General features: G+C 54.2%; 1 protein-coding gene across 2 annotated transcripts in view; it reads right to left on the reverse strand.

Annotated features, from left to right (window-relative positions):
* LOC138489329 (oocyte zinc finger protein XlCOF6-like) overlaps positions 1 to 13,467 on the reverse strand; it is a 111,917-nt gene that overhangs the window by 71,183 nt on the left and 27,267 nt on the right. The window lies entirely within an intron of this gene.

Genomic DNA, 13,467 nt, shown 5'->3' on the forward strand with positions numbered 1-13,467 from the left:
CCTACCCATGCCTCAACCCTCTCCCCCTTCTACATATTAAAAAGCAGTAACAAAATCAGCCAAAATAATCTGGGAAAGTTGCACTCGGGTTTAGCAGAATAATTAATCCCGTCCCGCAAGAATACATTCAAAACAGAATCCGATCTCAGAAACTGCCCATTTCCCCCCCAAGAGACCACAACCCCACACCAAATGCTGAACGCTGCGCCCCATCCTGTCAACTGCCCCCACTGCCTCAATGCGCACCCTTCCCCCAAAGCTTTGTTCCACACACTCTTAAATTGCACTTGTCTCTCTTGTTAAGTGTTGAGCCCACAGTGGTTGAACAGGGACATGCAAGAGCCGGCATTCCAATCATAGCCAAAACTTTACACAAGTAATAGTAAGACAATGAAAATAAATGTGTCAATGAATTGGGATCTCCAAAGCCCGTACAATAAGACTTCGGCACAGTACCCGCCTTCCTGAACATCAGGGAACCTTTGACACTAGCCATGCTGAAGGCCACTTCACAATACTTCTGAACGCCATTACAGTGTTTTGACGCCAACGATGACATAATTCCCATCTGCCGACGTCACAATCAGATCACAGTTTAAGGTCTGGTGTCCTGATTCATATGCCTCTTGCTTCTAGGCCTCGTAGTTATACAGCTCATAGCTCAAAGGTCCTGTACATAGAGGCAGAAAGATGGTCCAACCCCTCCTCTGGTCGCTGCAACCGTGCACATACACATCTCCTGTTTGCCAAGAAAAGACACTGTGGCCCAGGCTACTTTTACAATGTATGTCTAGTCTGCTGAGTTTCATGATACGAACGAATACAAACTGGCTATATAAGCTAATGGTGCTCTGTGAAGGAGAGAGCACTCCTCCTACAGTTCAGCTACACACTGTTCCTCTGTTTCTTGTGTGTTTTGGTATGCCTGTATTAAAAATGTCGCTACTAATTTCATAACCCAAAAATGTGTTTATGATTCTTTCCGCAACAACGCACAGCCTTTCTCATAAGCAGATTCCTTAGTGTCACACAGGCTCCATATCCCCTCTGCTCCTTACATTCACTCAGAAGATGACTCCAAACACCCAAGCACATAATGGCTTAGAAGGCCCTACGCGGAGCGTGGGGGAACACCAGACCATCAAACCATGAATAGGCCACAGCACGATGGAATGGTGTCAAATAGGAATGTTGTATTGCATGACTGCAAAACACCCATCACGTAATCTTTGGTCTTCTAGACCCTTCCCCTGAATCGCAATATGTAAAGACCATATTGTGCCAGTCAAGATAGACAAAACACTTGGACCCATTTCTGGTCTTACCCTCCAGCACCAGACTGGCAAGGGTGCAAACATAAGCCATTTCCATCGAATAATAAAAGAAATCCTCTGAATGACGATCCAACATTCCTTAAATAAACCTTGAGCGCATCTCCAGATTAGTCTGCTCTCTCTGCTTGTGACCTGGGTACTGTAGCCCAATCCCCGTAACGTTTTGAATCAGTTTCTACTAACAAATGTTTGCACATTCAAATAGCCATCTCTCAGGAGGCTACTAGGTTTATGCTTAGCCCCACCTTTAGATTCCCATCTACGTCAATTTCCATAATAACCTGACTGCTAGGATCTTGGACGTCCACTCGCAATTCAGAAGAGAGGATTCTGTTCTAGGCGTCTCGAAACAGGCTATTACTCTGGCCCCCATGAGGAGAATTTACTTGCAAAGGTGTATCCTTACCCTGAACTAGTGTATTAACATCACAGATGAACAGCATTTGAGACTGTATTCCCTTTTTCCGATTATCCTTTTTCTTCCTGTGGTACTTTTTGACAATATTATGGTGCACTGACACCAGTTAGAGTGTAAGTGCTTGTGCACAGGTGTAGTAATATATGCTACTAGGTGAATATGTATAGATCCTTTTTTTTAAGGTTCTTTAATGTTGCACAAGATGCAGTAAAATAAATGAAGATGCATTTTTTCTCTAATAGAGCGGTGGTCTAAACAATTTGTGAATTACTCAGATTGTGTTTGTTCTGATCTGTTGCAACTTAGGGACTATAAGAAGGGGTAGTTGACCTATCTTTTTCCTTTGAAAGAAAGACTGACAGGAATACCCTTCTGCATGTTCTAGTTTACATCCCAGAAGTGTTCATGAAAGCTTCCCCTATGGACAGTTATTACACCTTCCATGCTACTGTAGTATGACAAGACTATTACCATCATGGAAAATACTTGGGTGAGGGGTTGCAGGCTCGCAGTTATCCAAAAGAATTGGTCACACAATCGCTCAAGAGGGTGTGGTTTACACCTAGGGAATCCCTTTTAATCCCTTAAGAGAAGGATTCAGAAAACAAACTGGTATGTGTTCTAACTCACAGTACCAGCACATTTGCCCTCACAATTCTATGACATGACAGGAGGCTCGCATTGTGCTTTACTTTCTTTATTACTGCCCCCAATAGCTTTTCAACTTATAACTTTTAAACTTTAAGATTTGTCCTTTTTTTCCTTCAAGACATGAAAAATCACCAATTTGAAGTTTAAAAGTTCCAAAAAAGGTGTTTACTCCTCAGAGTCCAACTTGAAACTAAAACTCCCATAATACCTGGGGGTAATTCATAGAATTCAGCGCACAAGTGGCGCACGCGGCTGGCGCACAGAGTGGGCGTGCGAATCTCAGCGCCGGCTGCGTGCGCCAAAACACATTTCCGCGCACAGCGTATTCATGGATTCCAGCTACCAAAACCAGCCGTGGCGCACAGTGGCGCAGCGACCCTGCAGCAGCGGCAGTTACGCCCCTAAGAACGCCTCTCGCGCAGGGAAAAGCCATCAAAATCCCCAATCCAGCGCAAAGGGCTGCGCTAACCCTGTACCAGCACGGCAAGCGGGCTACGTGTATGACTGGGGTGCGCGGGAAGTACCTCACGTCATTTCAGCTGGGTACGTGCATTTCAGGGGTGCGCGGGAAATTTCACACGCGATTCCATCAGGGTACGTGTATTTCAGGGGTGCGCGGGAAGTTCCACACGCGATTTCAGCAGGGTACGTGTATTTCAGGGGTGCGCGGGAAGTTCCACACGTGATTCCATCAGGGTACGTGTATTTCAGGGGAACGCAGGAATTTTCACACGCGATATCAGCAGGGTACGTGTATTCCAGGGGTGCGCAGGAAGTTACACACGCGAATGTCCCGGCTACGTGTATTTCGGGGTGCGCGGGAAGTTTCACACGCGATATCAGCAGGGTACGTGCATATCAGGGGTGCGCGGAAAGTATCACACGCGATTCCATCAGGGTACGTGTAATACAGGGGTGCGCGGGGAGCACCACACGGGAATTGCACGTGTGGGTCCTCCCAGGTGTTCCCTCTACACCCTCCACGGCCCCTGCAGGTGGCTCACACCAGAGGGGCCTACCCTGCACATGTCCTGCAGGCACCCCATCCACCATGGCCAGGCCCCCCAGCCAACCCACATGTCAACTTGCACTACTGCCCACGAACGCATGTCCCCCTGCACCCCCAGCCACCAGGGGCACCCTCCACCAGGCCCCCACCCATGTCCAACTCATGTCCCCACCACCCCCAACCCCCAGCACTGTGGGGCACCTGCCAGCAGGCCCCCACCCATGTCTCCCACCACCCCCACCCCCCAGCAGTGCAGGGGCAGCCTCCACCAGGCCCCCACCCATGTCTCCCACCACCCCCACCCCCCAGCACTGTGGGGCACCTGCCAGCAGGCCCCCACCCATGTCCAACACATGTCCCCACCACCCCCACCCCCCAGCACTGTGGGGCACCTGCCAGCAGGGCCCCACCCATGTCTCCCACCACCCCCCCAGCAGTGCAGGGGCACCCTCCACCAGGCCTCCACCCAAGTCTCCCACCACCCAGCACTGTGGGGCACCTGCCAGCAGGCCCCCACCCATGTCTCCCACCACCCCCACCCCCAGCAGTGCAGGGGCACCCTCCACCAGGCCCCCACCCATGTCTCCCACCACCCCCACCCCCCAGCACTGTGGGGCACCTGCCAGCAGGCCCCCACCCATGTCCAACTCATGTCCCCACCACCCCACCCCCCAGCACTGTGGGGCACCCGCCAGCAGGGCCCCACCCATGTCTCCCACCACCCCCACTCCCCAGCAGTGCAGGGGCACCCTCCACCAGGCCCCCACCCAAGTCTCCCACCACCCTCACCCCCCAGCAGTGCAGGGGCACCCTCCACCAGGCCCCCACCCATGTCTCCCACCACCCCCACCCCCAGCAGTGCAGGGGCACCCTCCACCAGGCCCCCACCCATGTCTCCCACCACCCCCACCCCCCAGCACTGTGGGGCACCTGCCAGCAGGCCCTCACCCATGTCTCCCACCACCCCCACCCTCCAGCAGTGCAGGGGCACCCTCCACCAGGCCCCCACCCATGTCCAACACATGTCCCCACCACCCCCAACCCCCAGCAGTGCAGGGGCACCTGCCACCAGGCCCCCACCCATGTCTCCCACCACCCCCACCCTCCAGCAGTGCAGGGGCACCCTCCACCAGGCCCCCACCCATGTCTCCCACCACCCCCACCCCCCAGCACTGTGGGGCACCTGCCAGCAGGCCCCAACTCATGTTCCCCAGCCAACATGTCATCACAATCTAGATCCCTGGTCCCTATGGTCAGCCTCCAAATGCAAAACACCCACCCGAGTATTGCATCCACCCACTCAGAAATGGCAATTACATTACAGAACACCAATTGCAAGTTTCGAAAGAAACACATGTCCCTCACATACACCCAATAGGTGTCAGTGAACCTCAAAACCCATATCATGATCAGCATGAAACCAATGAGATGATACTACACATTGAAGTTCGATAAAAAAATATGTATTAAAGGAAACATAAATAGATTCAAAAATAAAGAAACAGAAATAGGAATGTACAAAAAAGAAAAGAAGCATGTCCGTGAAAAAAAGCAAAACCAAAAATCATAATCCAAAGTAATGGTGTCCAAAGTCACTGTCCACAAAAGAAAATCCAATGGGAAATAATAATTGAAAACCATTGCTCCATGGGTAAATTGTGAAAGAAAAATAAAATCCAACAGTGAACTATGTACAGACGAACAAGCCTGGGTCCATTATCCCAACAAAAGAAATGAAACCTATCTGACAACACTAACTAATAAAATAAACTATATACAAAAATGTGGCCAATGTCCAAAAGGTCCAAAATAAATAAAAAAACAAAGGAAACCTAACACTAACTACATAACTATGTACAAGGGCAGCGGGCTAGTCTGACGGCTCACTTTTGGATGTCCCGGGCCAGGGCATCATCGAACTCCTGCTCAATGTCCCGGAGGCGGTCCTCCTCCATGGCCCCGAGGGTCCGCAGGGCCCTCAACGTGTCCACCTCCAACCCCCTGCGGATTGCCTCGAGGCACTCGGCCCACCTCAGGGCCCTCCGCATGGAGTTCTCCGCCCTGACCATCGTGAGCCGTGCCTCTTCCGCCCGCTGCCGCTCCGCATCTATGGCGTGGCCCAACCGCTGCCACACGGAAGACACTCTCTGTTCTGGGTCCTCCTGCCCTCCGGCCGATGCCTGCCCCTCCGATGTTGAAGGCCCAGAGCCTTCATGGCTCCCACACGTTGCTGCTGCTGCTGTGCCTCTGCCCGTGCACTGCCTCCTGCTGCCTGCACATCCTCCGCCGGCTGGGGTGCAGTCGTTGATGTGGCCACCCCTGCTGGACGTCCGACTCCCGACTGTGGCAGGGAGGCCTCCTCCACCAGCCTGGCCGCACCGTCAGAGGCAGCTCCACAGGGCACCCAGGTGACTGATGGGTGGGAAGATGGCACGGAGGACAACTGGCGCGTAGGGGGTTCAGTTGAGGAGGGGGTCGTAGCAAGCCCCATCAAACTGAGGAATCCGGCCTGGGTGACCTGTCTCAGTAGGCTGACGTGGTCAACGAGCCATTCGAGATGACGTGCAGTCTCCTCATGAAAAGACTGCAGGTCGCCTCGCATGGCCCGTTGACGCAACGCCACACCAGCCAGGACAGGCTCAACCCGGACCCGGATAGCCACATCCGCAGGCAGAGGAAGGCCAGTTGTCGTTTGCTCATCCCCTGCCTGAAAACGGGTCTGGACGTAGGCATCCCTGCTGGTGCAAGATGATGCAGGGACAGGATCAGGGACAGGATTGCACACAGGCACCTCCGCGGCGGCCTGTGCTGCCTCCTGTCCCTGGTCCTGCACTGCACCACTAGCACCAGTGGGATCCCCACCTCCAGACCCCGTCTCTGTTGCTTGCACGGCCTCCTCCTCCACCAAACCCCCCACCAACCTGGATGACTCTGTGCCATCTTCCCCTGTTGGGCCCTGTGGGGTCCCAGCTGCCCCTTCTGCTGCCGAGGAGTCCAACTGCAACCTCCGCCTCTTGGACCTCCCCCCGTCAGCTGCGGCCTGGGACGCGGCACCGGACTCCTCACTCCCCGACGAGATGACAACCTGGGAGAGGAGCCAGGCCTTGCGTCTCCGGCTGGCGGTGGGATCCCCGCCGCTGTGCTCCACAGTACCTTCTCTGCCCTCTTCATCAGTTGACGCTGCAGACAGGGAGAAATAAAACACAGGCATCAGGGCACTGTACAATGGCCACATACACACATGACAGTTTACATGAGTGGCATTGGCAAACCTCAGACATGCCATCACAATCCCCAACACACATGTCATTTCAACTGACACACATGAGCCATACCACAGCCATATCGCAACTGCCAGCACCATCCATACACATACAACAGTATGAGCAGGCAAAGCTGAGCCAGACATCACATGCAACACAGGAAGTGCACCACACATGTACACACACCAACACACTTGCATGCACGTGCACACCTCTGCCAAGTGTCGCAGTGTTCAGATAGGCATCCATGTCACATCTGCCAATCAGGCTTCCACATCCCGCTGTCACATGCATCCATGTTGCATCACTGTTGCACCCTTGTCAAATACACACAAATGCACATGTACACAGTGCTGATACATGCAGCTGAAAACAACATACATGTGTGACATCACGGACATGTCTACTTACATACACATTCATCCAAACATGTGTGCCCACACAACTGCATTTGGCATGCAAGCCTACACACAGAAGCACCATCCAGCTCTCACACTTTACATCCCTCGCATGTGTTAGCCCCACGGCCCTGTACACCCCCACCCATACTCGACCCCATACAAACAGATGTGCAACCTGCACACTACTGAAACATCACCACACGCACAGCTCACAATCAGGATGCATGTACACTTACCGCTCGACTCCAGACGGGTCTGCCTCTCAAGGACCTGGACGTGGAGCGCTGGGGATATGCGTTCCAGGACCCTCATTTGATCTTCCGACAAGTGGCCCCGGCGCCCCTTGGCATCCGCTGCCTTCAAGAGGCGCCGGGCCTTGTTCAGGGTCCTGGACCTGAAGTCCTCCCAGCGCTTCTTGACATGTTGGAAGTCGCGGACTGCCACCCCCTCCGCGTTGATGGCAGTCACAATGTCAGTCCAGATCCGAGTCCGTCCTTCCTTGTCGGCGCGGGAACTTCTGAAGAGGGCATCATATTGCCCCAGGACTTGCTCCACCAAGACACCAACTTCCCTGGCACTGAAGCTGGTGCCCCTCTGCCTCTCCGGCCTGGGGTTGTCAGTGGTGCCAGATGTTGCAGTGCCCGACATGACAACCCCAGAGGCAGGAGTGGGTGGGCAACTGGGTCCTGGGGCTGGGCTGTGGAGCGATGGAATCCCAGTCGGGAGTCTTCGGTTCCAGCAGGGGTGGTCACAGCAACAGCACCCCTGGCTGATGTGCAGGCAGCAAATGGCAGGGCACGTGGGCAGCAGGCAGTCAGGCAGCAGCAGATGGCAGGTGGGAGCGTGCTCAGGGCTCTGGGGGGCAGTAGTTCGGCCTTCTGGGCAGGAGCGTGGTCTTCCATGTGCTTACGCGTGGCCAGCTTGATACGGAGTGATTTGGCACGTGAAAATTCGGCACGTCAGCGTGTAATTCGAGGAAAGGCCCTTAGCGCGTAAGCGCGTCTGCACGCATATGCAATTTCATTTGACATTAGGCCCCTCAAGCGCAAGTGCCCTTGTGACGTGACACGCACAGGCGTGCATGGCCATTTCAGCGCGCGTGAAAAACTGCATGTCCGCGTGTAATACGGGGAAAGGGCCCATGTGCATAAGTGACGTGACGCGCGCGTGCGTTTCCCTCAGCACGGGTTAAAGGTGAGCGGGCCCAGCAGTTCGCTGTACGTGCCTTTCGTGGAGACCGGCGTGTGTTGCTGCTTCCTGTTGTTTCGCGCGCCATCACAACTTCACAGCTATCAAGGACGTATCTCTTCTTTTGGCGGGGGTATTGGCTACACATGTTTTTCTGCATCGCGCTAGTCAGACGGTGAGTCGCACACGCTCTTTTTCCCACTGCGGGTGCCCCTGTGTATCGCACCCATTTTCAATGTTATAGTAGCCTGCGTGTCCCACGCGTACGCGTTATTCGTGTTACTGGGTGCCACCGCGTACTGTGGGAGGCTGAATCCACGCACATAGGCTGCAGGGTTGCGTGCACGGTTTTACTGCAGTTTTGGGGTGCCTGAGCGTTGCGTGACCCGTCACTACATCACCGGGGTCACATACAGCCTTGCAGGTGCAGGGGGGCTGTTAACATCTTGCTTCCCACCACCTTCACCCCAATTGCCCAGGTCAATTGTGGTGTACACACTCCCATTGGCACCACTCCATCTGTGCCGGCACTACTACATCTGTGCCATGGTTGGGAGGCCACCAAAGGTGAGGGGCGCCTCAGCTGGGCCTCCTCCTCGTGGCGGGAGTGGTCGGGGACGTGGCCGTGGTGACCAGGGAGTAGGGGGACTCCAGGGTGTCCAGGGTGGCCACAGAGGGGGAAGAGGCAGGGGTGCGCCACTTGAGTACAATGTTGTGCCATGTGTCGGTGCAGTCATGCCACCACCCCCTGTGGTTCCGGGGGATGCAGCTTCTGCATCTGGCGCCCGTGTGACCCGGCAGTCCGTTCCATCGACTGCCACGGGCTGAAGGGTAGTAGTAGCTGCAGGTGCAGCTGTGGACACTGCCACCCAGGCTCGGGGTCTGCCAGCGCAGGCTGCGTTGGCACTTGAAGAGCCCTTGGTAGATCTCCAACAGGCCAGGAGGGAAACCATAGGGGCAGGCCGGGCTGCTCAAACCAAGACACGTGTCCCTGGGGCAGTCATGTCATCTGCTGCCCCGAACAGCCGGGTGTTGGCAAGTGCAGGGGCAGATGCACCCAACACCACCCCGGTTGTGAGTCTGCCAACCAGGACCGTTGCGGTCAATGACCCTGCCACAGCTGGTGTTGCTGCGCAAGGGTCCATTAGTGGGCACCCAGCTGCCACTGACACAAGTCAGGCCTTTGGTCATCCCTCCACCTGCCACTCCCTTGGCTCAATCCACCGAACCCACGGGCCATACTGGTCAGGGCGGCATTAGCCAGCCAGGGTCTGCGCCACAGTCCAAGAGGAGGAAGGTTGTACCTGCGGCACAGGCTGGGACCCCACACAGCCACGACCTCCTGCACGTCGAGGAAGAAGCCTTTCTGTAAGCAGGAACTGGACTTCCTCGTGGACTACGTGCGGGGCCACAGCCGTGACATGCTAGTGGGTGCCAATAGTCAGACTACGGCTGCCCAACGTGACACCCACTGGAAGCATGTTGCGGAACATGTCAGTTCATTCGGCCATGAGGTGCGCACGGCGCAAGAGTGCAAAAAGCATTGGAATGCCATTAAACGCAGCACTAAGGCTAAGCGTGCCTCTAACTACAACTTGACTCTGGTGACTGGCGGTGGGCCTGCACCAGAGGAGGAAGAGCTCACTCCGCATGAGGCACTCGTTGCGGAGTTCATACCACCTGAATTGGTCGAAGGAGTGGGAGAGAGGCTGGACTTTGATGCCCAGGCCAGTGAGTGTTGATGCGTGTTTGTTGAGGACGTGTGTGTTTCACTTGTGGGATGTGTTGTACATGATTGCCGCTACATGTGACGTGTACATGATTCTGATGTGTAAGTAATGCAATGCTTCCGTCATGCATGTCTCCTCTGCCTGCATGCGGGGACTCCATGTAGGCATGCTCCCTTGCCCCTCCTCCGCCACTCTGCACCCCAGTTCCACCTTTGCACTGGTGTTCTTCAATCTTGCCAATGTGTACTTTCTTGTTCATGCGTCCTGTGTAGATGCTAACTTCCAGCGTAGAATCTGCCAAACATATGCCTTGTGGTACAGCCTTAGTACTTGATGCAGGGTATCTCACTTGTACTGTGCATAGGTCAGATCTCCCGCAGGGACATGAGTGCCCATTCATGCTCCATGTGCATTGCACGCATGCCCCTATGTGTCCTTGACTGGATGATCACTGTAATACAAGTCCTTGGTTACATACATTGCCTGCCATCTCATCAGCCTTCCCATGTCAACTGTGGCTCAGTCCTGCGTTGCACACATGTTTAGGGTCTGACAATCTGTGTGGCTCACAGGTCTCAGTCTGTTCAATGGCCAATGACTCTGTCCAACTGTTGTTGTGTCTTCTTCACACGTGGGCGGCCTCCAGAGTTTTCATCATGTGTCCTGCTTACTGTCCCTGCATCATTTGCAGTGTTGTTACTTGAATCACATTCAGCTGTTGATGCCAGTCAACACTGCCTGTCAATACACAGGTGTATGGTCAGCCTTTTGATACCATGCTAGGCATCCCTGCTTTGGTACTGGGGTGGAGGGGTGCTTGGCTTCTAGATATGGTACACATTGAATGCACAATGCACGTGATGTCTGAATTTGACATTGCACTGCCTTCACATTTCCTGGCACACACCATGGAGTCCTTGTACATGTAGGTAGTGAGTGGCGTACACATTTTCTGCACTGCATAGACCCACTTCCATGGAACTGCCACCTTTCAACAGGTATGATCACAGAAGCAATTCAAAGTTGACCCAGCATGCATGGCAGGTTATATGTTGTGTGGCACATGTCTGCCTGATGCGTTTGCTGTCGGTGTGTGTGTGTGCTGTGTGCTTCTGACAGGTGTAGTGACCTTTTTTCTCTCTATTTTTCAGGTGATGACGCAATGGAGGCAGAGGATGGTGTTGTCATGCCAGACACAGGGTTGTTACCACTACATCAACCCGGCACTAGTGGGGGTCGTAGGGTGGTAGGCCACGAAAACCCCCAAGTGCTGCAGTCCATCTGGTCTCTGGCTGCCTATGAGTCCAGCCTTGATGACGACTCTGACGTCCATGTTGAGTTGGATGAGCATCAAGTCCATGTGTCAGGGGGGAGTGATTCTGATGTGGACACTCCTCTGTCTACGACACCTGCACTGAGGGATCAGACAGTCTTGGTTCCTCCGCCCGTGGTGGATCGGGACGCAGGCTCACCCTCCACACCAGTCACTGATGTGCCTGGGACACCACGTTGACGGGGGCATGTAGTCGTGCAGCCGCGGGCGGTGCCAACACAGCGAGGACCCCCGGTCCTTGGGTCCCGCAGGGGTCAAGCCCGGCAACGCGGTCACCGCGTGCAACTGCAGTATACTGAGTGGGAGCAAGACATGACTGCCAATTCAGAACGGCAGGGGGCTGCAATGCAGAACATCGCTGAGAGCATGGAGCGTGTGGCCCGATCTGTGCTCCCCCCTGCTAGGCAGGTGCTTCTCCAGCAGCAGGCGGCACGGTCCACGGCCCGCTCGCTCAGGCTGGGCCTGGCGGCCTCAGACAGGGCACGCCAGGCTGAAATGTCGTCTCTGCGTCAAGCAATTGCTGCTCACGCAGAGGCGCACATGGATGCCCTGAGGGAGGAGTATGCTTCCCTCAGATCCACTCTGGGTGTCCTTATGATGTCCCAGAGGCAGCAGGCAGAGGAGAGGTTTGCACAGCTTGAGCGTACTTTCTCGGCTGAGCTACAGGCTTGCCGGGAGGTGCAGCGGTTGTCCAGCCAGGCCTTGCAGGAGGAACTCCGTGTTACACATGCTACCTTGCAAGAGGAAGCACGTGTATCACGTGAGGTTCTGCATGCAGACCTACATCACATCGCCACACAGAACCAGGCTCACCCGTCCGGCAGACTTGCTGCCGACGAGGGGCAAGCTGCGGCTAGGCGTGGCCAGGCTACTGTGCCACGTCCTCCTTTACAGGATGAGCCAGACTCGGACGACCATTTATCTCCCACATAGGTCGGGCTGTGCAGGCGTTGAGCCCATGGAGGTTTTTTTTTGGCTCAGCATCATCGCATGTGGATGTTGAGCAGCACCCTGTACCTCCCCCCTCCTGGGTGCCTCCCCTCCCCCCCGGGTCGTATGTGGCCATTTTTGATTTTTCTTTTAGTTTAGTTAGTTAAGTTTCTGTTTGATAGTTTAATTAGGTAATGTAGGTTTTCCATAGTTAGTGTAATTAGTTAATAGTTACTATAGTTTAAAATTGCCGTCTATTGTGCTTTCATGTGACGGTGCGGCGCTTAGTGGCTTTTGAAGGCATCCACTGTCTGTTCCAGCTGGCCCTTCAGGCTTGTCTTGTGTATGTGTTTGCTGCCTGGGGTCCTTGACTCACATATGCCACTCCTGCCTCCCTTATCCATGGGCTCGCAAGGATGGTTCGGTGTCACATACTTTTACACAAGGGCCTTGGACTGTCATATCTGTGGCATGTCTGGTGCTGTGTGACTTGTGTTTACACCCCTAGTGGGGATGATTTTGGTGTTATTGTCCACTGTTCAGCTTTTGCTAGATGGGGTGTTTCATGATTAATGTGTACATTCATTGCTATGCATTGTGTAGTATGTTTCTTATCTTTACTGTACACGTGCTTGTTGCAATTCATGCTGTAGATAGTGTTCCACACTTTGGATGTGAAAGACGGACTGATGGTGTGATTTATGCTGTGACTCTCTGAAATGGTCAAGTAATGAGATGCCTGAAGAAACACACACAGATGACTTTGAAGCATTAATCATGTGTTTCATGCCCTTTCTGCAGGGGGATGAGCCTCCAGAGCACCTTAGCCAGCAGACATGGCCCATTGGACGACGGAATTCTGGACACGTTTGTTGGTGCCCACATGCACATGTGTGCACAAGCAGAGGCACAGGGATTGCAGACCTACATCCTAGAACTGCTGACGTGTTCCAAGGAACTCCAGGCAAGGTGAGCAGCACAGGGGGGCCACAACACAGCAAAGCTTGAACCAGGCGAGTTGCACATGCAGGCTTAGTCACAGCACTGAGGGTGAACTTGGACGAATATTGGTGTTGAAGCACACAATGCAGCTCAGATGTGTTGGCGGACTGATGGCTGTTGATTGTAAGGTTGTGTGGGACACCTGCAGGGGCAGTGGCACATGCCCTCTGGTACACCAAGGTCCATTGAGGCACTTGTATCAACCATG

This window comes from Ambystoma mexicanum, chromosome 9 (assembly GCF_040938575.1).
Source record: "Ambystoma mexicanum isolate Mex_15411 chromosome 9, UKY_AmexF1_1, whole genome shotgun sequence".
Classification (NCBI taxonomy): domain Eukaryota; kingdom Metazoa; phylum Chordata; class Amphibia; order Caudata; family Ambystomatidae; genus Ambystoma; species Ambystoma mexicanum.